This window comes from Oryctolagus cuniculus, chromosome 20 (assembly GCF_964237555.1).
Source record: "Oryctolagus cuniculus chromosome 20, mOryCun1.1, whole genome shotgun sequence".
NCBI lineage: Eukaryota > Metazoa > Chordata > Mammalia > Lagomorpha > Leporidae > Oryctolagus > Oryctolagus cuniculus.
In genome coordinates this window covers 36,547,950-36,573,244 of record NC_091451.1, presented here as the reverse complement: position 1 = coordinate 36,573,244, position 25,295 = coordinate 36,547,950, and the positions used below count along the sequence as shown (strand labels likewise).

Sequence of the window (25,295 nt, the reverse complement as noted above, 5' to 3'; positions counted from 1 at the left end):
TCTCCGCTTCTTCCCTCTGTGTCAAGCTTGGCACAGGTGTGACTTCCTGGAGGCAGCCCTTCCTGGCTCCTGAGACCAGCTGAGATGCTTCCTCTGTGTTCCCAACAGTGCCCCACACTTCCCCCCTCACAGCTCTCACCTTACGCACAGTTAACGTCAATTGCCTGTACCTGTGGCTGCAGGTTCATGGGGCACCAGGCTCACCGCTCAGTCTTTACCCGATGCCTACTGCGTGTTCATGAATATTGGGATGAGTGGGTGCATGACGGAATGGGTGTACAGGAAAGTTCACTTTTATTTTTAAAGATTTATTTATTTACTTTGAAAGAGGGAGAGAGAGAGAGAAGGAGAGCGAGTGCACTTCCCTCTGCTGTTTCACTCCCTGGATGGCTGCAACAAAAGCATTGGCTGAGGCTGAAGCCAGGAGCCAGGAGCTTCACCTGGGTCACCCACGGGGGTGGCAGGGGTCCAACACTTGGGCCATCTTCTGCTGCTTTTCCCGAGTCATTAGCAGGGAGCTGGATCAGAAGTGGAACAGCCGGGACATGAGCTGGCGCCCACGTGGGATGCTGGCATGGCAGGCAGTAGCTTTCCCCGCTGTGCCTTGACGCTGGCCCCGAAATATGTCTTTTATTTTAGAATCAGAAACCCTATCCGGGGCACTGCGGGACCCGCCGGGCCTCAGGTGCAGCTCTGCAAAGATCTGCACTGGCCACAGCTGCCACACCCCTCTGTGTCCCCAGTGCCAGAGAAACAAAGTCGACCGAAAGGCTGCTGTCAGATTGGTCCTAGGTACAAAGGAGCCAAATGCCATCTGTTACGTTAAACTTGATGATGCCACAGCCAAAGCAGGGAAACAACTCCAGGGTCCAGAACAGATGAAGGAGCAAACAGGATGTGGCTTCTCCGAACGGTGGAATACCATTCAGCCATCAAAAGGAACGCCATTCTGCTCCAGGCTACAGTAAGGATGAACCTTGAAGGCTGCTGTGACCTGAGCCTTGTGCCCCATCCCCGATTCACGTGGACACCTGATCGCCAGTGTGAGGTGAGGCCTTTGGGAGGTGGGATGAGCCTCTCTGTAGAAGAGGCTCCCGAGGTGGAGGTCACGACGCTGCTTGGGACGCCTGCATCCCGTATCAGAGTGCCTGGTCTGGGTCCTGGCTCCTCCACTTCTGTTCCAGCTCCCTGCTAATGCACACCCTGGAGGCAGCAGGCACTGGTTCAAGTACTTGGGTCCCTACTGCCCACGTGGGACACCCAGCATGAGTTCTGGGCTCCTGGCTTTGGCCTGGACCAGCCCTGGCTGTTGTGGCCATGTGGGGCGTGAAGCAGTGGATGCAAGAACTCCCTGCCTTTCCAATCAAATGCAAACGCATGACAGAGCCTGCAGAGAGCTGCCCTGGCCCTTCTGCTCTGCAAGGACACAGCGAGATGGGGCAGAAGGCGAGTCCTCGCCGGCAACCTGATCCACTGATACCTTGGCCTTGGCCTTGCTTTCTAGTCTCCAGCAAGAAAGAACAGTGGTCCGAGGGCTGGAAGAGATGGGAGTCACAGTCTAATGGGCACGAAGTTTTGGTGTGGAAAGGCACAGCGGTGATAGCTGTCCACCACATGAGCACAGTTAATGCTGCTGGGTTGGAGACTTAAAGATGATTCAAGAAGGGGCTGGCGCTGTGGTGTAGCAGGTTAAGCTGCCGCCTGCAGCGCAGCATCCCATATGGGCGCCAGTTCGAGTCCTGACTGCTCCACTTCCGATCTGTTCCCTGCTATTGTGCCTGGGGAAGCAGTGGAGGATGGTCCAAGTCCTTGGGCCTCTGCACCACAAGGGAGACCCAGAAGCTCCTGGCTTCGGATCAGCTCAGCTCCAGCTGTTGCAGTCATTTGAGGAGTGAACCAGCAGATGGAAGACCTCTCTCTGTCCCTCCGTCTCTCTGTAACTGTGCCTCTCAAATAAATAAATCTTTAAAAAATGATTAAACAGTTATATTTTACCTTATTTGTGCTTTGCAACAATAAAAACCATTACAGACATCAAAAGCTTTATCAAGCAGCAGTGCTGGGGCCTGAAGGTGCCTGGCCTTTCCTTCCCATTTCTGAGGGACTGAAGGCAGAAACGCAGAGCCCCGGGTTAAGCCGTGTGGGTGACCAGGTGCTGTGGCTCGATGCTTAGTCCCACTGTGAAGTACTGAGAGGTGGGAACTTCCTCCAGCTACATGGGGCGGGGTTTGAGGTAGGAAAGGAATCGAAGGGAGATGAGTCCATGTAGTGGTGCCCTAACCCAGTGGGACTATGACTTAGGAGGAGCAGGAGGAGAGTCCCGGGCCAGGGCCATCTGTGTGGATTCAAGCCGCCCAGGGCTCTGCAAAGCCCCTAACCAGCAAGAAGCACCTCCAGAGACGCAGCCGCCCGATCTGGACCTCTCCAGCGTCCAGAGCAGCCGGCAGATTCGACCTTCATTCTTCATAGATTCCTCGGTGTGTGGTCTTCCCTGAGAGCAACCGGAAGCAGACTCGACTCGGACAGCACAGGTGCAAAGAACGAGAAATATTTATGATCAGTCCCTTAGTAGAAGGGATCCAGGCAAAGGCACTGAGGGAGAGAGAGATGACAACATCGTGAGGGTGCGACAGTGTACTCTGGAGAAGCAAGTGTTTGCGACGGGAGAATTTAGAGCGAGAATCGAGCTGTTGGTCGCCATCGTTCAAGCTGAAAGAAGGTCCCCTCCAAGCAAAAGGAATGAAACCCAGGTGACTGCTGCAAGCCAGGCCGTTATGGCTGTTTCAAAGTTAGCAAAGGGGAAGGCATGGGAAGGAGTTAAGAAGCTTGTCCCCAGGGAGGTTCCTAGCTAGGTGGGAAGCTTCTGGAAATGCGAGACGTTACAGGCTGGGTGTTTGTGTCCCCAGGACTCCTGTGTGGCAGCCTCAGCCCCCGGGTGGAGACAGAGCCTTCTGGGAGCTAATTAAGGCTCCCGGAGGGGGTAAGGGTGGGGCCCGGCCTGTTGAGATTGGTGCTTCTCCCGGAGGGCTTCCTTCCTGGGAGCCCACTGAGAGGTGACCGCAGCCTGCAGGCCGGGACGAGGGCCCTCCCCACACCCCCGCCACCTCCCCCCAATGCGGGGCTCACGGGAAAGCCGCTCCGTCCCAGGTGTTCTGCACTGCCACTGGAGCTCGGACCGTGGGGCTGAGGGGTTTGTCCTCAGAAGTGGACTTGACCTCTTGGTGGAATTGGGACTGTTAAAAGAGAGATCGAAGTCCTTTGCCTGTTCCAGCTCCGTGCAGTCCCCGCCCACAGTGCCCAGCAGCCCTTGGCGTCTCTTTGCTCTTTTTCTGGTCCATCCGAGAGGGTGTAAGGGCAGGCAAACAGCAAGTTCCCATCCGGGTGGGACTTGGACTCTGGCCTCGCCCCTTTCCTGTTGGGACAGGGTCTCCACCTGGGGGTCCGCCCCCTCCCCTGTGACCGCTGCACCTGCAGAATGAGGTCCCCTCACTGAGTCTAGGGCAGCCAGCAGGCAGCCCCACAGGCCCAGGAAGGGATGCAGGCCCGGGCTTGGCCACCACCTGGCATCTTCAGATGCCCCAAGGCACCCCAGCACCTCCTGCCACAAGTCCTCTCAGCGCCCAAGCTTTTCATTCGAAGCACTAGCCGCTTAGGGAATTCTAAATTTCTGAAATTATGCATCTGACTCTGCTACCTGACATCAGGCTGTGCAGCCTGGGCCAAAGTGACGGGTACACAGTAGGTGCTCATAGACGCTTGTTGAATGAATGACTCAACAGGAGCCAGAGGAGATGGAGAGCGAGTTCTGGAAACTGTACCCGGAGCCTGAGCGCTAACTCACTCCTGTGTTTACTTCACGTCAACCTTAAGTCGTGCTAACAATAGGGGCCATTTCCAATCATACTGGTAATTACAGTCCCTGTTTCCTGAATGCTTACTGTATACCAGCATCATAGTTTATCTAACTATTCCCATCTCAAAGATGAGAAAGCCAGGACTGGAGTCATGGTGCAGCAGGTTAAGCCACCGCCGCCACATCCCATATGAGTGTTGGTCCGAGTCCTGGCAGCTCCCTGCGAATGTACCTGGGAAAGCAGCAGAAGATGAGGCGGCCCAAGCGCTTGGCCCCTGCACCCATGTGGGCAGCCCCCCTCCCCCTCTTGCCCCGTGCTGCTGCCACTGCAGGCGTCCCCAGAGGCTGCTCTGCCTCCACCACCGATTTGCTCAGGACCCTTCCGTGGCCTTCCCAGCGTCCACAGAGCCAAGTCTAAAAACACAGGGACGGCGACCCTCCCTCTGGCCCCTACTTGCAGGGCTGAGGGTAGGGAGAAACTAAGGCAGCGTTGAAGGGGGCCCCAAACAACGCAGCGACTGAGAGGAGGACGAACTTTGAAGCAGCCAAGTGTTTGCAGAATAGCACGCGGTGCGCGAACACCCAGGTCTTCAGTGGAGACGGTGGGTGACTGAGCCTGTCCTTGTGTGCTCGCCTCCTCCCCCGCCCCGTCCTGGCCCCGGGGCCTCCTCACCTTGTCCCCAGAACCGTCTAGGAAGTTCCACCTGCTCACGGCCGCTCCTGGGTCCCCTCACCCAGGCGAGCCCGCTGCTCTGCTCACCAAAGCCGCTTCGGTGCCCAGCTGCTCTGTTTCCCAAAACCCTTCCCTGCCTTCTCCCCTCTCTGCGCGCCTTGAGTGCCCCCCCCCCACCTTTTAAGACTTACTTATTTGAAAGGCAGAGTGACAAGAAGAGAGAGTGAGAGAGAGATATCTTCCAACCACTGGTCCACTCCTCAAATGCCTGCTACAGCCAGGGCAGGGCCAGGCCGAAGCCAGGAGCCAGGAGCTCCAGCTGGGTCTCCCACAGGGTGGCAGGGCCCCAGGTGCTTGGGCCGTGATCCTCCACTGCCTTCCCAGGTGTGTGAGGAAGCTGGATCAGAAGTGAAATAGAGGGCTGGAGCTGTGGTGTGGTGGGTAAAGCTGCTGGCAACCCATGTGGGAGCCAGTTTGAGTCCTGACTGCTCCACTTCCGATCCAGCTCTCTGCTACGGCCTGGGAAAGCAGTGGAAGATGGCCCGAGTCCTTGGGCCCCTGCACCCGCGTGGGAGACCCGGAAAAAGCTCCAGGCTCCTGGCTTCAGATTGGCCCAGCTCCGGCCGTTGCGGCCATTTGGGGAGTGAACCAGCAGTTGGAAGACCTCTCTGTCTCTCTGCCTCTGCCTCCCTGTAACTCTGCCTTTTAAATAAATAAATAAATCTTAAAAAAAAAAGTGAAATAGCCAGAAAACTCCAACATGGGAGGCAGGCGTCCCAAGCGCCGAGCCCTCTGCGCCACGAAGCCCGCCCACTCCTGGGAGTTCTCACTGCCTCGGCAGGGCGTTCAAGCGCCCTTAGCAGCAGCACAGAAGTGCACAGGTTCCTCCCGGCACTGCCCGCCCTCCTGTGGGAAGTCCTCTCTGCTTTGTGCGTCTGGCCCCTGCCCAGCCCCTGGCCCCACGTGGCTTGCACTCCCCACCATCCAGTGCCCGTGTCCTTTCTTTCTCTCTGGCTGCTGTCCATCTCCCGGCCCCAGCTCTCAGCTGTGTGCCCGTGGCTGAGTTCCACAGCCTGTGACCAGGCCTGGTACGTGGCACACAGCCGGCCAATGTCGTCTAGCTGCTCTTTAGTGCAACCTCAACACACGAAGCAGGCAAGCAAAGCATTTCAGTTGGTGTGCAATCACCAGATGTTCGTGGTCACGGAGAAAGGCCGCGGGAGGAAACATGCGGGGTACTTGAACGTGAACCCTGAGAACGCACTTGTGGCCACTGGGGGCCACCGCATAGCAGCCGCTTTGCACTTGAAATTTGTGCTGTCTTGGCATAAACTCAAGAGAGTGTTTATTTGCCTCAGATAAACAGCTACACATTCTAACTGTTAAAAAAACCTGTTCAATAGGTGCATTGTATGGTGTGGGAATCGGAAAAGCTCAGAACAGTTGCTCAGGTTGGCCTCGCAGAAGCTCTTGTAACTTCAAGAAGACCAGTTCCACATGAGGGATTCTTGGCACCCCAGACACCCGTGGCCAGTGTAATTCCAGGGCGTGGGGGGCTGCCCGTGGGGGGCTGCCCTGTGTGTTGTAGCCTGCTCAACAGCACCCCCGACTTCTGCCCGCCAATGCCTGTAGCACCTCCTCCCTCAGATGTGACAATGAAAAATGTCCCAGATGTTGCCATATGTCCCTTATGGGACAAAACTGCCCTGGGTTGAGCGCTGCTGCTCCAGAGTGGTGGGCAGAAGCCAGATTGGAGTAGGACGAGGAGGGGCGGGGTGAGGGAGGGAAGAAACCCTGCACAGATGCATGTACAAACAGGGTGGGAGCAGAGTGGCAAGGGACAGGGTTGTTGCTTTCAAACTGTCATTTAAATACTTCCAGACATGATGAGAGAGAGCAGAGAAGCTGTGCAGGTTGATGGAAGAGATACAGGACAGAGTGAGAGCTTGTTGATGAAGGAGAGAAAGATGGAAATCGATGGGGGTGGTGGGGAAGAGAGAGGGTTAATTGTGAATTTCTGGGGTAGACAAAAACTGGGACCCTAGCCACAAGTCGAGGGATTCGCCTTTGCAGGCGCTGACTGCAGTGAGAGAGAGGCCTGGTGCAAGGTTGGTGTAGGCAGCTGTGTATATTTGGCAATGGCAAGAGGAGGGATTCCCATCTGCCACCTCTTTTTTCCTAGCCAAGCATGTGGCCCGGTCATCGGCAGAGCGGGGTGGGGACGGGGGCTGGGGGCAGGTAGAGAAGGCACCCTCCGCGCTCGCCCGGGACTGCAGCAAGGCGAGCTGCAGAAGGGGAGCTCAAAGGGTCCTGTGGCAGCCCCCCCAGCCCACTTGCAGCCTGCGGCCAGGAATCTGAAGAGAGGCCGCCCTGTGTGGTATGCGGATTTTCTCCAGCAACGTCATCTGCTCTGGGAACAGCACGGAGCTGGTGGATGAAGCCCTGGCGATGGGCATCAGCTCCCCCGGGCAGCCTGCAGGAACAGGGCCCAACATTTAGTTGTTTCCTCATCTGCCCGGGGAGAAACATGGAGTCTCTGTGCACCTTATAGACCAACAACCACAGGGCTGGGGCAGGCACTTGGCTCAGAGGTTATGACGTCCGTTAGGAGACCTTCCTTCTACATCCACGTGTCTTGCTTTGATTCCCAGTTCCAGGGCCTGACTGCATATTTCAGCCAGTGTGACCCTGCGAGGCAGTACAAGGAGTTGGGTCCCTGCCACTCACCAGGGAGGCCTGGGCTGAGCCCTTAGATCTCAGCTTCGTCCATGCAGCTCGTTACAGGCGTTTGGGAAGTGAACTGGCAGCTGGGAGCTCTCTCTGTATCTCAAATAAATAATTAAAAAAAAACAAAGAAAGAACCAGTGGGCCACAGCACTCCCTCATCCCCAGGACATGAGGCACAAATCTCCCAGACCGTACCCAGTTCCCTAAGTCCGTGCTCTCTTTAGGGCCTGAGAACCCCAACCCTGCCAAGACATAACCAGAGTCCACTGACCTCCCCATCCCTGGGGGTTGCCCCTGCTCCTCGCAAGTCATGCCTGCTTCCCACTCCCAATGCCACCTTCCTTTTGGCTCCTATGCCCAGTCCCAGACAGAGATTAAAGAAAAAAAGCAACACACAAAATTCTAAAGATTATGATCTCCTCATCTTAAAAAGAGGTGAGGTGGCTCCAGGACACGAAACAAAAGGAACCGTCAACACAAGGAGTTTAAATTCCCCCCTAACACCTTCTTCTGGAATCTGTCCTGTCTATCCATCTGAAGACTTGGAGAGCAAGAGGGACTTTCGGAAGCCTGGGGCACTGCTCACTTTATTGGAGCCAGGAAGTCAAGTTAGATGAACAATCTCTGGTGGTTTCCTTGGACTTGACTCAAGAGCATTTTGATTTGCTGAGTCTGCGATCTGTGTGGCATTTGCAACATCCCGGAAGTGTTATAGTGTTACTCCCCCGCAAGGCAGTGGGTGGCTTTCCATGTCCTCACGGAAATGTCTACATTGTAAGGGCAGGGGGATCTCTGGCTTCTGAGGACCTCCAGGTGTGGGTGCTGGGCGGGCTAGCACCAGGGGGCAGCCTAACAGCAGAGAGGGGCTCTTGAATGAAGTGCCAGAGCCCACACCCAGGAAGGGATCCTGCATGCTTCCATTTACATGGGGTGTCTAACATGGTCAAACTCCTAGGTTCAAAAAGGGGGTGTGGCCAGGAAGGTGGGCAGTTGCTAACCAATGGGTATGAAGTTCCAGGAAAGCCAGAGAAACTCTGGGGACTTCTAGACAACCCTGGACCTACGGCCAGCACCTGTGTGCTCAGACATCCCAGGGGGACCCCTCTCCTGTTCAGTGCTCTTGTTCCGTTGTAGCAGCAGCAGCAGCAGCAGCAGCAAGGACCCCTCCTGTAGGGTTTTGATTAAACACAGATTGCTGGGCCCCAGCGCAGAGCTGACGCAGATCTGGGGAGCGGCACAAGAAATCCAACATCTCCCTCATCTGGGGAAGGCTGCTGCTAGGGGACATGCTTAACATTTTATTCACTTACTTTTATGTATTTTAAAGGCAGAGAGCGAGACATCGATCTTCCACCTGCTGGTTCACTCCCTAAATGCATGAAAGAGCCAGGGCTGGGCCAGGCTAACGCCAGAAGCCCAGAACTCCATCTGGGTCTCCCAGGTGGGTGGCAGGGGCCCAAGTAGCTGAGCCATCCCCAGGGTGTGCATTAGCAGGAAGCTGCTGTGGAAGCGAAGTGAGGACAAGAACCCAAGCACTCCGACACAGGAGGCAGGCATCCCAAGTGGCGTCCCAAACAGTGTGCCACATGCCAGTCCTGGGAGACCACACTCTCTATAAGCGCTGGCCTCAGTGGAGAGTGTCGGATTTGACTCTGAATCCTGGCCCCAGGAGATATGCAACTTGGACAAGTTACTGTACTGGGGCCACTGACTTGAATGCTCACTTCTAAAATAGGGATCCTCATCTTGCACCCTTGGAGAAGTTGTTTTGAAAAGCAGAGAGAAGTCATGCCAAGCCCAAGGCCCTCAGCAGGCACTCAGTAAGAGAGAGCACTGGCTATTTTTGTCCCCATTGGAATACACCTCCACAACTCATCGCTGTTGGGACTTGGCATTCCGAGCAAGCTTGGCCCCAGCCGTCGCGGGGAGGTTACTGAGTTGGCAACATCGCCACCCTCTCTTCCTCCTCTTCTGAAAAGCCAGGCACCAAAATAGCCCTCGGCACCCACCAAGGCACCGCCAGCAATGGCATGTCCTAGCGGAGGAGATAACTGATCACTTACAAACCTCAAAATATTTTAAGTACATTAACTTTAAAATCTGAGTCAGGATGAAAAATGAACTTGGGCTCATAGGAAGTTAGCACTGAGAGGAAACTTGAAAACCAGTGAATTTCCTCCTGAAAGGTGAAGAAACCAAGACCAACGACTTCCTTGCCGGAGGTGGCGCAGCGAGTTAGCCGGCAGGTGCAGGCCTGGAAGCCAGTGTCCACCTGCCAGTGCTCGGCTCGGTCCTTCACATCCTGATCCTCAGCCCAGCCACTCACAAATGTTAGGATCTCAGAAACAAAACCACAGGTTCCCTGAGCCGGTGGGAGACCTGAACTTCGGAGTACTGAGTCCAAATGATTCTCACCCTGAGGCAGAACCCACGAGGCAGACAGCTGAGGATCTTCCAAGGGAACAAGGGAGATTTTTTTTATGCTCACCAGTAAGGGCCGCTGACCCCACACCTTGCCACCTCCCTTCTTAATTTGCTATTCGCTTTGGCAGATCATAGATAGAACAGTTTCTTGGTTTTTTTTTCTTCTAAAGTTGCTTCCTGCTTCAAGCAGACTCCTTCCTTGTAGCAGCGCACTTCAAAACATTTGAAATCCAAGCATGGTTTTTTTGTTCATAAGACACCTTGTCCATGAACTTCCCGAAGACCCCTCCTCACCCCACCCCCACCCCGTGCTCTTCTTCCTCTCTCATCCTCCTTTCAGGCTGCACCCTGTCCTGTGCCCAGGGCAGAATACACATCTTTTCCTCTTACTTCATGTACCAGGATCAGTAAGTCAAAGACTTACTCACACTCCATTTTCTCTTATTCTGTTGCTTTCTGTCCTTCAGTCAGCCAGCACTTACCAGGGCCAGCACGCACTCACTCAGTCAGCCCTGCTGGCAAGGATGCGCCCCTTCTCGCAATCAACACACACGGCCAGCTGCACGCAGACGTGCTGGCCGCTGTGCCGTGGGCACCAGCCCTGTCCTCGGGGCTTCTGTGTCCAGCAAGGGGCCAAACACACAGCAGGGTCAGGAGGAGACAGGTGGGGTGCAGGGCTGGTCCTACAAGCCTGGAGGAGCCGATCCTTTTTGGGAAATTTGTAAGCTGGTTGTTAAATATAGCCATTATCAGAAATGAAAGTATGCAAGCTTACAGTTAAATATATTAAAAGCAAAGGCAGACTTAAGACCCCTCACTTGCTAGTTATATTTTTGGATGTTTTACTATTATCTGTGCTCTTGAGGTTATTTATAGGCCCTGGTGGAAATGTTACACAACGGTGCCCCACTGGGCATTTCCAGCACCGTGCTCAGTGCCAGCAGGTCAGTAGCTTGACATTGGCCGTGGTGGGGATGCTGGTCTTGTGAACTCGGCAAACGTCACAAAGCGGGGCTTCCCCCCGTTCTTCCTGAGAGCTGACTGCTCGATATCTATCACCCACCCCTGGACGAGTGACATCCTGTGAGCTAGGAAGAACCTGATGGGTGATTAGAAATATTCAGAGCAGGAAGCTTTGCACCTGTCCTTGAATACAAAGTAGAGAGAGAGGAGGTGTGGGGCTGGTGGGAAAAGCTGTCTGTCTACAAGCCCGTCTCATGGGGACTGTCCACCTTGAATTGTTTGGGGAGGGAATAACAAGGCATTTTAAACAATACCTTTATTGAGATATAATTCCTAAATGGATACAATTCACCTGTTTAAAAGTGTACCCCTGAAATGGGGTCCCTACCCCTAACGGCTTTGACCTAGCCTTTCTCAGGTCCCAGTCTCTCTCCTTCAGCTTGCAGTTCATCTGTGGGCACTGTGGGGATTCCAGGCCAACTCCTGGCTAAAGAGGAACTCACTAAATTAAGGGAGCAGCATAAGGGTCAGGCTGCCCAGCAAGACTCAGAATCACAAAGACTCGGAATTCAGTTTTCACCTCCATAACGACCATCCTGATGCTGGACTCTGTTCCCAAATGCTTCACCGGAACCCCCAGCCCTGAACAAACTAATACCCAGTCTACCTGTACACCCCAGACTGGAGCCCACTTTGCCATCCACAAAAACTCATCCAAGGAAGGCCGTGAGCCCCTTGCACTAACCAGAGACCTGCCCATGAGCTGATCACATACTGCACAACCCCAGCATTAACCCGTAAGATTCATTACCTTAATTCCTTGGGGGAGTTGAGGACCTGAGTGACAGCTGTCCTGTTGTTCGCTCTGTGCACTGCAAAATAAACCCCTACTGTCCTCTACCACTCCAGTGTCAGGAACTGGCTCGCTGCATGTCGGGGAGCAGACCTAGCTTTCTTGGGGTTCTGAAACACAACTCTGTGGTTTTTAACATAGTCACAGTCACGCAGCCATCGCCACACCAATCAGAACATTTTCTTCACCCCAAAAAGGAAGCCCCAGGCCCCTTAGCTCTCCATTCACCCCAAAGCCCCCTTTCCCTACCAACCATGGGCAATCACCAACCTTCTTTCTGTCTCTGTAGATTCAAGGCTGTTTTTTCCAAAGCCAACACAGAAATTGTACTAGTTAATCTTGCAGGGTGTCTCATGGGTAGCGTGCCTTGTGCTAGCCTAGCAATTTACCCGGTTTTCCTTATGTGAACTCAGTAAAATTGCCCCTTGATCACGGTGGACCCAGCCCGCCCAGCAGGCCAGCTGGCTTTTCTGGGAAGGAGCAAAGTTCAGAGTCCCTGCAGGTGAGCTGAGCTGTCATTAGGGCTAGCCCCAGGCTGCAGGTACAAGCAGCGAACTGGGTGGGTGAGGCATTCAGAGAAGCCAGCCAGGGTGGTGCTCAGCTGGACAGCGGCTGGTGGGGCGTGGTGGTGGGCATTCCACCGGCAGACCGGGTGCTCTGCAGAACGGCTGTGGTCAGCCCACAGCCTGTGTGCTGAACAAGTGGCTCCATCGCCACCTCGGCCCCAGGAGGAGGCCCCGTGAGAGGGACTCACTCCCTGGTCTTCAGCGATGTGTCGCTCCACCTGCTCGGCTGATGCAATATCACTTGAGGGCAGGACACGGGCCTCCATCCAATGGCCCCTGAAATCCTCAGCCTTTCTGGTGAGTGTACCATTATCTCCAGAGGCCTCAGGCGAATTCTTGGGATGGAGGCTTAGAAGGGGCTGGAGGGAAACTAGCACCTGTCTCAGGTCAGCAAAGCAGAGTGCAACCTACAGGCAGTGGAACCGGGGAGCTGAGCATTTGGGATTGAGTCTCTCAGCAGTGGTGATGGTTCTAGGTGAGAGAGGGACTGAGCGAGTGTGCCTTCGGGCAAGAGGGGCTTGGGTGGAAGTCTGGGGGGGAGGGAGGGGAGGACCCCTGAAGAGAGCCATTGATGATGTGCACAAAGTTGAGAAAAACTCAGAGGGGTTGCTCTGATCTGCTCCCTTCTGCCACCATTACCCCTGCTCCATTGGCACGGCCCATTTCCTCTCTTCCCACCCCACACTATAAATAGCTGCAAGCCTCTGTCCTTTGCCTTGGGCATGGGTTTTTCTGCTGTTGCCACGTTTCTGAACTGAGTAAAGCATCTTTGGGGCGGTGGTTGAGCTGCTGCTTGGGACGCCTGCACCCCGTATCAGAGTGCCTGGGTGCAATCCGACTTTTAAAGATTGTATTTATTTATTTGAGAGATAGAGAGAGAGGTCTTCCATCTGCTGGTTTACTCCCCAAATGGCCACAACAGCCAGAAGTCGGCTGATCTGAAGCCAGGAGCTTCTTCCAGGTCTCCCATGGTGGTGCAGGGGCCCAAGCACCTGGGCCATCTTCTACTGCTTTCCCAGGCCATAGCAGGGAGCTGGCTCACCCATATGGGATTCCGGTGCCTTAGGAGGAGGTTTAGCTCACTACGCCAGAGCCGGCCCCCAACTCCTCTATTTCAGATCTACCTTCCTGCTAATGCAGATACTCAAGTATTTAGGTCTGTGCCACCCATGTGAGAGACCTTGATCAAGTTCCCAGCTCTTGGCTTCAGCCTGGTCCAGCTCTAGCTATTGGTGGTGGTATCTGGGGAGTGAACAAGCAGATGGGGAACATAGTCTCTCTCTCTCCTCTCTGCCTTTCAAATAAAATGAAAATAAATAAATAAATAATTTAAAAGAATCTCATTGGAAATCTACGAAAGAAATGGATTGAATATTGTGTATTTTTTTTTAACAGACTTGATTCCAATAGGGGAAAATGGCTCCCTTGCCAAAGAATGTGGAGTGCTTCTGACAACCATTTGCCCACCTGCAGAGATGCAGCGACACGCAAGCCCTCAGGGTGGCTCTTCCTGGCCATGGCCTTGTGGTGGCCGGCATTGAGAAGAGGGGGGGTTTTGACCCCCACCAAGACCAGCCCTCCGCCTCTTCTTCCTCCTTCCTCAGGCCCCCAGGAAGCACCAGGTCCCGACAATCTCCTGGGGACTTTTGAGGCGCAGTCCTCGCTGTCGTCATGATGCTTATGGAAAACAGTTCTGGACGACAGCCCCGCTGGGGAACGGCATGTGCCCAAGGGCTGCTTTCCTGGCTGTGAGAACTGGAGGGGACTCCTCGTGGGGAGGGGCCCCCAGCTGGAGAGGCGCTGGGGCTCTAGACCCTGCCTGACAGCCTCACCGCGAGCAGGCTTCGTCCACTACAGCGCGAACCTGTGCTGGGAGCGCGTGGCGCAGTCTCGCTGTAGCCTGTCCCATCTCGTGAGGGGGTGGCTGAGCTCTCTCCTAGGCTGGAAGAAACCCTGCCTAAATCCACAGGCTCCCCGATGCCTTCCGCCTCTCTGCCCACCCTGGCACACAGGTTGCTGTTGAATTTCTGTTTCTTGTTTTCAATAGTGGTAAAATACACACAATAGAAAATTTATCACTTTAAAAATTATTTATTTGAGGCCGGCACTGAGGCTCACTAGGCTAATCCTCCACCTTGCGGTGCCGGCACACCGGGTTCTAGTCCCAGTCGGGGCACCGGATTCTGTCCCGGTTACCCCTCTTCCAGGCCAGCTCTCTGCTGTGGCCAGGGAGTGCAGTGGAGGATGGCCCAAGTGCTTGGGCCCTGCACCCCATGGGAGACCAGGATAAGCACCTGGCTCCTGCCTTCGGATCATCGCAGTGCACCGGCTGCAGCGTGCTGGCCGTGGAGGCCATTGGAGGGTGAACCAACGGCAAAGGAAGACCTTTCTCTCTGTCTCTCTCTCTCACTATCCACTCTGCCTGTCAAAAAAAAATTATTTATTTGAAAAGCAGAGAGAGTTCCCATCTGCTGGTTCACTCCCCAAAAGCCTACGATGGCCAGGGCTGGGCCAGGTTAAAGCTAGGAGCTGGGAGCCCAGTCCAGGTCTCGCACATGGCTGGCAGGGACCCAACCACTTGAGCCGTCACCTGCTGCCTCCCAGGCTGTGCATCAGTAGGAAGCTGTAATTGGGAGCAGAGCCAAGACACAGACTCAGGCAGTTGGAGGGGGGTGATGGCGTCTTAACTCACAGGACAAATGCTGCCCCCAAATTTGCCACTTTCAGCTTGTCCAGTGTGGTGGCTTTTACGTATATGAACAATAGCGTGCAACCATTGGTGCTATCTAGCTTCACCACAAGTGGAAGCTCTGTACTTATTAAACAATCACCCCTTATTCCTGCTCCCCTAGTCCCTGACCTGCTTCCTGTCTCTAAGGATTTGCCTGTCTGGGATATTTCCTTTAAATGCAACCATACAATATGTGCCCTTTCATTACTGGTTACACTCACTTAGCATAATGTTTTCAGGGTCGCTCATGCAACAGCATGTACCAGTCCTTCATCCCTTTCTATGGCCAAATACTATTCCATTGCCTGAATCTTCCAATTTTTGCTCACCTATCGCTGTTCTGTATCTTTACTACCCAAACACAGGCATCAGCCCCTTCTTCATTTCCACTGCAATCCCCACTCACAGCTTCCTAGTAGGCACAACGCGGTCACAGCGTTCTGTGAGGATTAAATAATACACCAGAGGTAAAGTGACCAAAAGCACTGAGCAACTAGTGCCCAGTCACATATGATGAATTATTATATAACCATTATAATTATTATGCAATCACTGTGATCGTATGAATCCCTCCTACCTCTTCTGTTTGGTTATTTCACAAAATATCTTAAATGCAATCACGGTTTGATATCAGCAGAAAAAGATGCTTGGGTTAGGTAATAATCTTTAGGATGACATTACATTGCCTACTGCAGTGGTTCCCAGTCTGGGGTCTCTGTCATACTCACACACACACACACACACACACACAGGCAACCCCAGATGTGTGTAGTCACTGCTGAGAAGGGCAAAAGCCACGCCATGTCAAAGCCTGTCATCGCCATGTGTCTTCCCAATCAACCAATGCTCAGAGCACACTCTTCTCACGGAGAGCTCTTCATATCTGGGGAGAGCCGGAACCACCAGGATACAGCAGCACTCAAAGGAACATGAACGATTCGATTCAGTGTGGATATCAAACCACGAACAAGAGTTCATTGAACGCCTGCCCTTCTAAGCACCACGGTAGGGAAGTGGGCATAGGAACAGACAGAAGAAGGTAGTTTATGTCCTGCACTCTCTGTAGCTGGGAGGATCAGAGCTAGGCCTGTGCAACACTAAAGAATGTGTCAGCATGAGATCAGCTGTTGTCCATGAATCCCACGGGTGATCAGTGAAATGAACATAAGCCAAAGTCATCAGGAAATGCTTCAAGGAAGAGTCTGAAGGATCGACAAGGCATGAAAGGGGGCCGACGCTGCGGCTCAGTAGGCTAATCCTCTGCCTGCGGCGCCGACACACGGGGTTCTAGTCCCAGTTGGGGAGCCGGATTCTGTCCCGGTTGCCCCTCTTCCAGTCCAGCTCTCTGTTGTGGCCTGGAGTGCAGTGGAGGATGGTCCAGATCCTTGGGCCCTGCACCCGCATGGGAGACCAGGGGAAGCACCTGGCTCTTGGCTTCGGATCAGCACGATGTGCCAGCCGTAGCTCACCGGCCGCAGCGGCCATTGGAGGGTGAACCAACGGCAAAAGGAGGACTTTCTCTCTGTCTCTCTCTCTCTCACTGTCCACTCTGCCTGTCAATAAATAAATAAATAAATAAATAAAAGGGCTGCAGGTGGGCTGAGATGGGGGTAGCAAGGGGGATGGGCGCATAGATGTTGATTGGCCTGCTTGGCATCAGGGGTACGCTTTGGCAGATGTGTTCAATGTCTGTGAGCAGGAGGTGGGAGAACGGCGCGCCAGAGCCGCAAGAGTGATTGCCGGCAGCAAGGCCCTGGAGCTTCAGAGCAGAAGTGGGTCGAGTGAAGCAAATGCAGACAGGCAGGGATGAGTCCAGGGGTGAGACAGGCGGGGATGAGTCCAGTGCCCTCACTGGAGGCTGCGGTCACTACAAGAACTGCACGTGGGATGGAACAAGACTCCGTAGCACAAGACTGGTCCCTTACAGCAGGACCTGAGCGCCTTGCTCTCTGTCCAACCGTCCTGTGCCCAGACAGGCTGTGGGCCTTTGCCCAGTGCCAGAGCTCTGTGCCATTTCCGGGTTCAGGAGGAGGTGGGTGCCCTCTGCAAGTGGACAAATGTGCCCAGCTGGCTTTCTAGCTGTCTAACCCTTGGCATAAGCAATAGTCCATCATATGGTGAGGCCCATGCTGGCCACGCCTCCACCCTCCTTGTTGGGTGGGTGGAAGACCCAGAGGCTGGGTGCAGCCTCTGGGGCTTACCCGGAGATGGTCCCTGTGGCTTGCCCAGAGCCACCTGGGAGGACAGAGCCCTCCCCATCCTCACTGTGCAGCTCCTGGCAAGGCCCTTGTTGAAGAGACAGCCTGGCTGCACAGGAAGCGGTGGCCGTCTCCCCTAGTGTCCCCTCCATCCCATCTGTCCTGCAGAGCTGACCCATGCCATTCCTCAGCCCCAGCTAGGGTCACTGGAGGGGCTGGGGTGGCCCCCCGTGGCCACCAGGGGACCCTTTCTTGACACCTTTGAGTTCCTGCCAGTGGCTCTTGCTGGCCAGGACAGGCCTCATTCAGGGCCTCAGCAAGAGACAGAGTGTGCCCCCTGCCCCAGATGACCAAATACTGCCCAGCCCCGGAGGACGACTCTCTTGTCATCCTGGCTTAGGTGAAGAGTGGTGCTCGTGGTCAAAGCCCCACAGCAAAGAAACATATATTTAGATTATTTTTAATTATTCAGTTAATTTCCAAGGCGGAGAGAATCACCCACCCATTGGTTCACTCCCCTGATGCCTGTAATAGCTGGGATTGGGCCAGGCTGAAGCCAGGTGCCTGGAACTCAGTCTGGGTCTCCCACATGTGTAGCAGGGACCCAAACCATCACCTGCTGCTTCCCAAGGTGTGCATTAGCAAGAGGCTGGAATTGGAAGTGGTGCCAGGACTCGAACCCAGGCACTTTAATATGGGATGTTGGCATCTTTACGGCTGGGCCAAATGCCTACCCCAGGAAGGATTTTTCTTTTTAAAGATTTATTTTATTTATTTGAAAGACAGAGAGGTTGGTCTTCTATTTGATGGTTCACTCCCCAGATGGCCACAACGGCCGGAGCTGCGCCTATCCGAAGCCAGGAGCCAGGAGCTTCTTCCCAGTTTTCCCATGTGGGTGCAGGGGCCCAAGGACTTGGGCCATCCTCCACTGCTTTCCCAGGCCATAGCAGAGAGCTGGATTGGAAGAGGGAGCAGCCGGGACTAGAACCGGCGCCCACATGGGATGCCGGTGCTTCAGGCCAGGGCTTTAACCCGCTGTGCCACAGTGCCAGCCCCAGAAGGAGTTTTTTAAGAAATGGCAGAAAGTCTGCAGCTCTGGAGGCAGTGGCAGGTGGAATGGGCGAGCAGAGGGGCTGGGGACGGCGTCCCTGGCGGCCCTGGGTGCCCTCCTGCCTCCTTTCTTGGTTGAGGAAGGGTCCAGCAGAGGCGGCGGTCCTCCCTCTTCAGGGCCTTGCTTGTGGTACCCAATGCTGGGCAGCTTGGGATCCCCATCACAGTATTATTAGTGGGTTCTGAGCAGGGTGAACAGAAAGACTTCTGGCTTGTGAGGGAGGGACTGTCCCTGGTTACATCTGCAGTCCCAGAGTAATTATTGCCAATGACCCCTGCCTTGTGTGGATGGGAAATCACTTGGTCACCCTCATTACAAGGGACAGACTCATATAAAGACCTCAAGGGGTGCAGTTTGCGGCCAGAACCACGGGCAAGGCAGCTGTGATGGGTACAGGTACATGGTCCCTCACTGTGGCTTTGGCTGCGTTCCCTCGCTTCAGGACAGGCCTACCACCAGCTCCCGGGTCGTGCATTTGTCCATCTCCATCATCAGAGGGTCAACGAGTTTCTCTGTTGCAAGTCCCCAGACATCCCCCAGGAAGGACCTGACTGCCCGCTGTGGGCAGAGGGCCTCGTGGCTTCAGAGGCTTGGAGCTCTCCAGGGGACCACAGAGGGGACGGAGGTAGAGGCCGATTTTAGGAGGGGTGAGAGGTGCGGAACAGTCAGTACCCAATGCAGGCCTGGGGCGCTTCTCCCACCACTTGCTTGTGACTTACGTCCCCTCCCTCCCCACAAAGAGACGCCACTCACCCTGGGGTGGGAGATGAGAGGCCAGGGCTTCCCTGCTCGGGACGGAAGGGTCCCTGAGGAAGGGTGCTGCTTCCAGCGTGCACGTGGCTTCAGCTTGGGCCCTCAGCCCCGGAGCGCGACTCCACATGCGTGTGCACACGTACACGCATGAGTGTCTGTGTTCAGACCCGGAAAGGGCCAGGGGCCAGAAGGCTAAGGCACTGGGAGCTGAGGGTGGCCCTGGGAGCCAAGGGGCCTCTACGCCCTCTTTCCCTGACCACGGCACCTGTCTCTGCGTGGAAGCACCCCTCCCCTGGACAAGCCCTGACGCAGGTTCCGAGGGCTCAGCTGTGTCCCTGCTGGCAGCGATGGCAACACGAGCGGTGGAGGACACCCTCACCCCACCCCCGGGGACCCGTTGACTTTTCCTGATTTCTAGATTTTTAAAATTTTATTTATTTCAGGAGCGGGGAGAGGGCTCCCATCTGCTGGTTTACTCCACAAATGCCTCCAACAGCTGCGGTTGGGCCAGGCCAAAGCCAAGAGATAGGAACTCCATTCTGGCTCTTTCACATGGGTGGGAAGAACCCGAGTACTTGGGCTTTCACCTGCTGTGTGCCTTAGCAGGAAGCTGGAGTCAGAGCGGACCCTGCGCTCAAACGCAGGCACTCCGACGTGGGATGCAGGCTTCCCAAGCGGCGAGGCTGAAGAAACTGCTCCGAACATTTCACTTTTCGGTATCGCTTACTGCACGCTCCTGAGGGCAGGGCCCTGTGTTCCACCCCGGGAAGCGGTGCCTGGCACACGCGCTGACTCCTCAGCAGTCACTTGCAACTCCCCGGGGAGCCCTGTTCTCCCGGCTCGCCCCCTCTGCCTGGAACAGCCGCCTCTGGCCCTCTGCCTGCCCTGCTCCTCCTCATCCTTGGAGGCACCACTCAGTTGGCACCTCCCCCAGACACCTCCTCTGTCCCCAGCTGGGTTATAAGCCCCTTCCCTGGCTGGTTAAAGGGCTCTCTCCCCCACCAGCCTTCTGGAGGGTAACCCAGTTCCTGGCACACTGTGGGTGAGCAGTGCATATTCTGAGTAAGTGGAGATGATTTTGTAAGGAATGTCTCATTCTGGGTGGAGATGAGTAGAAGATGAGTAGGACATTGATGGAGTACAAGAACTTCTTCGGGGCTTGACTTTTCTTTCCTTCCTTCTTTTCTTTTCTTTTCTTTTCTTTTTTACAGATAGAGTTAGACAGTGAGAGAGAGACAGAGAGAAAGGTCTTCACCCCCAAATGGCTGCTACGGCTGGCGCTGTGCCGATCTGAAGCCAGGAGCCAGGTGCTTCCTCCTGGTCTCCCATGTGGGTGCAGGGACCCCAAGCACCCAGGCCATCCTCCACTGCCTTCCCCGGCCACAGAAGAGAGCTGTACTGGAAGAGGGAGCAACCAGGACTAGAACCCGGCACTCATATGGGATGCCGCCGCCGCAGGCGGAAGATTAACCAAGTGAGCCACAGCACGGGCCCGCTTTTTTACTTTTTAAAATTTATGAGTAGCCGGCGCCGTGGCTCAATAGGCTAATCCTCCACCTTGCGGCGCCGGCACACCGGGTTCTAGTCCCGGTTGGGGCGCCGGATTCTGTCCCGGTTGCCCCTCTTCCAGGCCAGCTCTCTGCTATGGCCAGGGAGTGCAGTGGAGGATGGCCCAGGTGCTTGGGCCCTGCACCCCATGGGAGACCAGGAAAAGCACCTGGCTCCTGGCTCCTGCCAGGATCAGCGCGGTGCGCCGGCTGCAGCGGCGGCCATTGGAGGGTGAACCAACGGCAAAGGAAGACCTTTCTCTCTCTGTCTCTCTCTCTCACTGTCCACTCTGCCTGTCAAAAAAAAAAAAAAAAAAAAAAAAAAAAAAAAAAATTTATGAGTGAGTGAGCGAGAAAGCAAGAGCAAGAGAGAGCACACATTTCTGACCCTTCCCCAATGCCCATAGGAACTGGAAACTCGGTCTGGGTCTCCCGTGCAGCTGGCAGAGAGCCGGCTGCTAGAGCCATCACTGCCGCCTCCCCAGATGCACAACAGCAGGGAGCTGCAGTCCAGAGCGAGTCGGGCACCCTGATGCGGGATGTGGGTGTCTCATCTGCCAGGCCAAGTGCCTGCCCCCGGGGCCTAACCGAAGGGGAGCCCAGGCCGTGAGAGCAGTGTGCGCCAACTCTGCAGCGAAGGGCCCAAGTCCCGGCATGCCTCTGACCTTCAAAGGCCGGACACGTGATCTGCAGCCGCCTGCAGACGCAGCCCTGCTGTGGGCTGTGCCCTCTGTCAGGAGGAACGGGGAAGCCTGGGTTCCTGATTGCTATAAAGTACTGAGTCTCCCTCTCAAAGGCCACCAGATCTGATGGGGCTCTGAACCAGGGTGAAAGATGGAGCCATCAGAGCTGTGGAGACAGCACTGGGGCCCAGGGAGGGGCCGGTCAGCTCTACCAGGGAAGGGGAAGAAGAGTTGAGTTGGCCCCGGAAGTCAGCAAAGAGTTCCTAGGCACAGGTCGGGGTGGGGGTGGGGGACTGCGTGGGCTGAGGCAGAGGCTAAGACTTTACAGCAAACAGCGCTCTTTAATTCATTAACTTATTTAATGAGCTGTGTATTTATTTGAAAGGCAGAGTTACAGAGAGAGGAAGAGAGAGAGACAGAGAGAGAAGAGAGAGAATTTTGACCTGCTGGTTCAACTCCCCAAATGTCCACAATGGCTGTGGTTGGGCCAGGCCAGAGCCAGGAGCCTGGAACTCCATCCAGGTCTCTCCCTTGAGCACAGGGGCCCACGTACTCAGCTCATCTTTTGCTTCTTTCCCAGGTGCATTAGCAAAGGGATGGATCAGAAGTAGACTCGAACCAGCACCCTGTGGGAAGTTGGCACCCTGGGCAGAGGCTTAACCCACTGCACCACAGGCGGGCCTTCTCATTATTTTTTTTTTTCCAGACTGGATCAGAACAATGCTGTCATCAACCAACTATGATCTAAGTGAGGGCAAGTACATATCATCCTTGCCACCCTCTCTATACTTTTAAACCCCACACTCCAGTCCCCTTGGTAAACACAAAACCTCCAACTCCCCCTTAGCAAAATTTGACACAAAAAAATTTAAATCCCGTGGGAAGAGAACAAAGCAAAGGAGTGGGAGAAGCATTGTGTTGGTGGCTTTCCATCTGCACCTCCTTCCTCCCACCCTCCTAGGGGAGCTCCTCTAGCCTCCCCGAGACACCACAGCGCGGAGCCCCTTGGTATGTGTGGAGTGGCACCGAGGCTGAGGCTTACAGAGGGGGAAGCGGTAGGGTGAGACCCAGGAGTAACACGTGGGGCAGCCGGAGCAGTTATGACCATCGCAATAGTCCCAGGGACGGAGCGGAAGAGACGGATGTGGGAGATGAAGGCGGGGAAAAACTCACACTCGGAATTCGAGAGATGTGAGGCATGCGGGAGCTTGTGCCGTGGCCTAGGCACAGCCCTCATTCATTCAGTGTGTATTGTCAGCCCTACTGTGCTCCAGGCCATGCCGAGCACGGGGTATGCAGCAAAGAGCAGGAAAGGGCAGCTCCCTCCTTCCCTGGACCTCGTACTCTTGAAGGGGAGGACAATAGGCGGCAGTCAAGCAAGGACGCATAGGAGCAAGAGGGTTTCCCAAGGTGGTCCATGCTGGGGACGTGACATCTGGGTTCTGAGATTGAGAGAGACGGGGGAAGATGGGGGAGGAGGCTACAGTAGACTCGGGGGTCATGAGCGTCACCGTAGAAGTGGCCATGCTTTAGACAAGAGCCATGGGAAGATCTGAGGCAGGACATCCAAGGCCCCAAGGAATACATATATGGCTGGCATCCTTGTTCTTGGGATGATGGGAAAGCCACAGATGTCTCCATTCACTTTGCTGCTTCCTTTCTTGCTTGCTGGTAACAGGGCATCGGGTCTGGGCCCAGAGACTCTGTGTTTGGATCCCTCTTTGCTCTGACAGTGTTGGGCAGCTCACAGCCCTCATGGTACAGGTAGTGTTTCAGGCAGGCTCACCAATACAACTCTTGTTCCTGTTCCTTCCCAAATGCGGATTTAGGGTTGGAAGGGAGGGCAGGAATGCACGCTTATAGGATTTTCTAAACTTAAGATGCAAAGCTTACTTGTCCAGCAAAGTTCACCAAAGGACTGTTTTGGGGGCGGGGAGACACGGGTGTAGTGGGTTAAGTTACACCTGCGATGCTGGCATCCCATGGGGGACTGCCGCTCCTCGATTCCCGGCAGCTCTGCTCTGATCCAGCTCCCCACTGTTGCACTTGGGAAAGCAGCGGAAGATGGCCCAAGTATTTGGGCCTCTTGCATCCACGTGGGAGACCCAGATGGAGCTCTTGGCTCCTGGCTTTGACCTGGCCCACCCCTGACTGTTGAAGTCTTTTGGGGAGTGAACCTCTCTGTCTGCCACTCTGCCTTTCAAATAAATAAAATAAATCTTTGTTAAACGTTTAAAGAATCAATCGCTTCTTGACCTTTTGGCTAAGATCAAGTTGTATGAGTAAAGTTTAAAGAATCTAGGAAGGACAAGGTTCTCCCATAGAATCTCCACCCAGGAACATAGCACTGCCAACACCTTTATTTTAGCCTGGAAGACCATTTCAGACTTCTGAGTTCTGCAATTGTAACACAATGAACTTGTGTTATTCTAAGTCACTAAGTGTGTGGTAGTTTCTTACAGCAGCAATGGACGCTAATGCACCTGCTGAACCCCCTCAGATTGCAGAAAAGTGACGCAGCCAGGCCTTAGCTGTGCCCTCAGCGATTGTTCCAGTCTAGGAATGCCTAGCACTCCCTATCCAGCTACTTGAATGCCGCCACCTCACTGCCGGGGCACGTGCCTTCTGGTTTTTTCCCTCTTCTTCCTCATCTTCCTCCTCCTTTTTCTGTTTAATGTAATGTGGAGGATTTAAAATTTTTATGTTTATTTATTTGAAAGTCAGAGAGATCTTCTGTTTGCTGGTGAACGCCCCACATGCCCGCAACAGCCGGAGCTGGGCTAGACTGAAGCTGAGACCTGGGCGCTCCATCTGGGTCTCCTGCCTAGTGGCAGGGAGCCAGCTGCCGGAGCCACCACCGCCACCTCCTGGGGTGCACATTAGCAGGAAGCTGGGATGGAGGTGGAGCCAAGGCTGGAACCCAGGCTCTCTGCTGTGGAAGGCAGGGGTCCCGAGCTGCCTTTAAACTGCTGTGCCAAACGCATGACCCTCCTGCTGTTTCTTAAACACCTCGGTTGACTTAGCTAACGTAAGACGTGTTTACATAGAACACAGAACCGGGCTTTACCCATAATGACACTTTCTTCATAAATGCTTTTGAATAGATGAATGAAAAAGGAACAGTTTTCCAAGCTTCCCTTGTATTTCCCAGGAGAATAAACAGTGCACAATGCACACAACAGGCACTCACAGATCTGTTTACTTTTGCTGACGTCTAAGGCATTTTGATCAAGACCCTCGCTTTGAACTGGTTTCATATTCACCATATAGTTGAAGCCTGGTTTGGGATGAGTTGGTGAATAAAATGTTGGTAAAATGTAGAAACATTAAAAATGACCATACATTCTCTAAATATTTAACTTAAAGCATATAACCATGTGATCATTCCACAGTCTTGATGGCAGACCAAGGACATTGAGGGCGGTCTACCCATAGGAGTTCCCCTTGGCCCTTAGTGCACAGATACCATGCAAAGCCCGTCTGTAATTTCCAGCATGGGTCTCTGTACAATCATGTGAGCTTCCTCAAGAAGTCAAACAGAATTACCGAACGATCCAACAATTCTGCTTCTAGGTATATAGTCACACGGAGTGAAAGTGGGGATTCAGATCCGTGTACACCAGTGTTTACTGTAGCTTTATTCACAATAATGAAAAGGTGGAAACCACCAAAATTTCCATCAGTAGATGCATAAACAGAGTGTGTGCTGTGTGTCTTTTTGTGTGTGTGTTCTGTGTGTCTTATTCAGCCACAGAAAGGAACACAAATTTAATATCTGCTAACTCATGGGTGGACCTTGGAAACATCATGAAATAAGCCAGACAGAGAAGGAAAAATTTGTGTGATTCCACTTCTATGAAACCCCTGGAAAAGGAAGAGACAGAAATTGGAATAGAGGTTTCCAGAGGCTGGCAAGAGAGAAATGAGAAGTTACTGTTTAATGGGTACAGATTTTATGGTGGGAACATTGAAATGTTTTTGGGACAGATAGTGGTGATGGTTATACACCATTGCAAATGCATTTAATTCTACTGAGTTACACCTACAGATGGTTAAAGTGAAAAATATTATGTTATACACAATTTTTAAAAGATTTATTTATTTATTCGAAAGGCAGATTTATAGAGAGGGAGAGGCAGAGGAAGGGAGAGAGGTCTTCCTTCCTCTGGTTCACTCCCCAAATGGCCGCAATGGCCAGAGCTGGGCCAATCCA

At 54.0% G+C, this 25,295-nt stretch overlaps 1 long non-coding RNA gene and 1 other non-coding gene across 2 annotated transcripts; both read right to left on the bottom strand.

Moving 5' to 3' along the window:
- Positions 1-2,025: 2,025 nt before the first annotated feature.
- Positions 2,026-4,118, bottom strand: LOC138847230 (uncharacterized). The gene is made up of 2 exons (XR_011384941.1): positions 3,127-4,118; positions 2,026-2,592 (listed from the first exon to the last, which is right to left on the bottom strand). It is a non-coding gene; the product is annotated as an uncharacterized lncRNA (long non-coding RNA).
- Positions 4,119-21,788: 17,670 nt separating this feature from the next.
- Positions 21,789-21,861, bottom strand: LOC127484686 (small nucleolar RNA SNORD103/SNORD85). The gene has a single exon (XR_007911851.2). It is a non-coding gene; the product is annotated as a small nucleolar RNA SNORD103/SNORD85 (small nucleolar RNA).
- Positions 21,862-25,295: the final 3,434 nt, after the last annotated feature.